This window comes from Fukomys damarensis, unplaced genomic scaffold (assembly GCF_012274545.1).
Source record: "Fukomys damarensis isolate Sample0158 unplaced genomic scaffold, DMR_v1.0_HiC HiC_scaffold_33, whole genome shotgun sequence".
NCBI classification, from domain to species: Eukaryota; Metazoa; Chordata; class Mammalia; order Rodentia; family Bathyergidae; genus Fukomys; species Fukomys damarensis.
The window spans coordinates 23,363,800-23,366,919 of record NW_022900945.1 but is presented as its reverse complement, the minus strand read 5'-3'; the positions used below and the strand labels follow the sequence as shown (position 1 = coordinate 23,366,919).

The 3,120-nt window shown below is 41.0% G+C and overlaps 1 long non-coding RNA gene across 1 annotated transcript in view; it reads right to left on the bottom strand.

Moving 5' to 3' along the window:
* Nucleotides 1-2,818, bottom strand: part of LOC117284025 — a 3,358-nt gene extending 540 nt beyond the window's left edge. The window contains exons 1-2 of the long non-coding RNA XR_004515094.1: nucleotides 2,618-2,818; nucleotides 1,574-1,695 (exon numbers count right to left, since the gene is read on the bottom strand). This is a non-coding gene — a long non-coding RNA (uncharacterized LOC117284025). The remainder of the gene's footprint in view (nucleotides 1-1,573; nucleotides 1,696-2,617) is intronic.
* Nucleotides 2,819-3,120: the final 302 nt, after the last annotated feature.

Genomic DNA, 3,120 nt, shown 5'->3' with positions numbered 1-3,120 from the left:
GTTCTCCCAGCACAGAACTCATTTGTAAGTCAAATTCTAGTGACTTAAATTTTGATGATGAATTTCTACCATGATAATTGGAGGCTTTATCCTAAACCATTGTCATCCTAACTAACTCCAGACCCAGGCTGACACAGCAGCCCCTTTCTGCAACATTACTTGCCATTACAAGAAAAAGATAAGATGGTGAAGAGTCACAAATTTTAAAGCTTCCACTCACATTTGATTAGTTAAAGCAAGTCACTAACGCAAACTTCAAGTGAGTGGGAAATTACAGTCCACCACAGGTCAGGAAGGAAAGAAAACAAGAATATTTGTGAACAGTCTTAATGACTAAAGCTAGGGAGCAAAGACTTTAGAAACATTTAATTATGTCTTTTCCCAGAGAAGGACTTGCTATGAATTAGCTTGTTGAGAATTGGCAAGTTACCAAGGATATGTTTTTCTTTTCTTGATGAAAATAAATTATTAGCAAATAGTCTTGCTGAGTTGTTGAACTTTTCAAAATGTTTCCTGTTGCCATGCCCACAGCTAAGTTTAACCTCCTAAGATAACTGCTATGGCCTGCTTTACTGTGAAGCCTGCCTTCTCTTCATCTGTTTGTCTCTTCTGCTTTCCCATGTTAAAAAGGTACACTGAATTGGCTCTCTTTTCTTATGACCCAGAAGTACAGAAATGTTTCTTCCTTTTCAATTTTCAATATTCTGAGTCTTTTAATCTTGTTCTTTGATAGGGAATTATTTTAATCACTTTCTTTTCACTGGGACTTGCTACCCAACACTAACAAATTAAAGGAAGAGAGACTTATTTTGCCTCACATTTATACTCTGTGGTTGGGTGGCTTGAAGGAAGGATGGCATAGGAGAGACATAGCAGTTAGAAAGTAGGGGGCAGGATAGCCTGAAGAAGGAGATATAACCCTCCAGGCCATGCCCCTAGTTTCCTGCATCTTCCAACCAAGCCTAACCTCCTGACATCACATTTAGCTAAAGCACCCCCATGATTCATTTTTTCAAAATCCCTACTATGAGTACATGAGACTTTGGAGGAACATCTAGATATAAAACATAGCATTCCACCCCTGGCCCTTAAAAGACACATGCACATCTCTTTATGCAAAGTGCATTTAATCCATCTCTAAGAGTCACCAATGTATCAACACTGCTGGATAGCTTGGGCCCAGTCTCCACTGAAATTTAAGGCAAACTCTTAGCTGTGAGCCCCTATAAAACTCAAAAAGAAAGCTAAACACTGCTGACATACAATGTCACAGGGTAAACCTTCCCATTCCAAAAGCGAAGAATGGGGGCATAGAAAGGAATTGGTCCAAAGCAACACTGAAATTCAGCAGGGGAAAGATTAAATCCTGTAGCTCCATATTTAGCATCTGTCATTGTGAGATGTGAGCTCCCAAGACCTTGAACAGCTTTGGCCCTATGGTATTTTTGGTCACAGCTTTCATGATTTCTCCCTTGGAGTGGCTCCACTTACTATCTACAGCTTTCTTCAGCAGATATTCTACATTTCTGGCTTCTCCTACTTCCTGGGGTCTTCACTACATTTTTTTACTTACTTTTACAGCTCCATACAATCCTCTCTCAGGAACACATTACCCGGACTCTCAGGCCTTCTTCTGAAATCTTGGTTGAAGCCTCCCTGACTCCACAACTCTTGGATTCATGCCTGTAAAAAAAGCTGCACAAAATCTGCTGTCAACTTGAGCAGTATTCAGACCCCTTGAATCATGGCTGCAGAGGACCTCAGATGGCTGAGCAATGTAAACTAAACCCCAAATAATCAATCCTTCAGGTCATCCTTCTGAGTAGGTTACTTGGGGCTGTTTTCTTAAAGCACAGTCTTTTATTTTTACACCCTTGGACTGCTAAGAGTGAGTTCTTGTTGATTCCTCACATGCCTTCAAGGTATCATTACTATTGTCCTAATGTAAATTTCTTGGCTTCTTTTTAAAGCTAATCTTTTCAGCAACCAAACTCTCTTCAGACAAAACTTTATAGTCCCCAACTTTATAGGATATTCCCCTCTAGTCAAATAATTTAATTCATTCAGCTATGCTATTTGTTCTTGATTTTTCAATATAAACTCGGCTAAATGCTGCCAAAAGTATTCATGCCACAGTCTGAACATTGGGCTACCTTGAAATTTCCTCCTCCAGATTAAGTAGTTCCTTATTCTTACTTTCAGTCTCTGGACATGAGCAAAATGGAGGCAAATTTTTTGCAATAGCATAAGACAGGTGGTATGGAATCCAACTGCTGATTGAATCCAACCATCCTTATTCCCAACTGAAACCTCCAGTACCTGACCTTTACTGTCTGCATTTTTTATCATCATTCTGGTCTTCTGAGCTCATACCAGAATCTCCCTTCAAGATCAACTTACAGCATTCTATGACTTCTCTAGCCAGAATTTCTAAATCTTTCCAAATTCCTTATGTGTACCAGTTGCAAAGGCTTTTGAACCACATGGTCAAGTAGTTACAGCAAAGGCTCTACTTTTCTGGTACCAAAATCTGCCTTAGCTACTTTCTTGTTGCTGAGACTCACTACCTGGCACCAATAAATTAAAAGAAGAGAGATTAATTTTGGCTCACACTTACATGGTCAACTGGCTCCAAGGCAGGCATCATGACAGAGGGGCATAGTGGATGAAGGCTGCTCACATCATGGCAGCTGGAAAGCAGAGAGAAAAGGTGGAGCTGGAGAGGGCGATATACTCTTTCAGGTCACGACCCCAGTGACCTGCATCATCCAACTAGGCCCTTCTCCAACATCACATTTAGCTACAGTGTCCCCAAGATTCAATCACCTTTCAAAGCCTGTGAGTTCATGAGGCTTTGGGGGGACATCTAGATAAGAAACATAAAGGAGCTTTCCTCAAAGTATTTGGATTTGTAGTCTGTCTGCCTCTCCTGAGGCTATGGTTAGCTGAACCCTTGACAGAAGGCAGAAGGTCTGTTTTCCAAGACTCATTCACCTACTGGAAAGTTAGTGCTGGCTGCACACAGGAATCCTTAGTTCCTCCTCTCATGTGGTCTCTGCAGTGCTGTTGAGGGAAGAGAGGCAAGGACAGAGCTACAGTGGTTTTAGGACTGAAACTCAA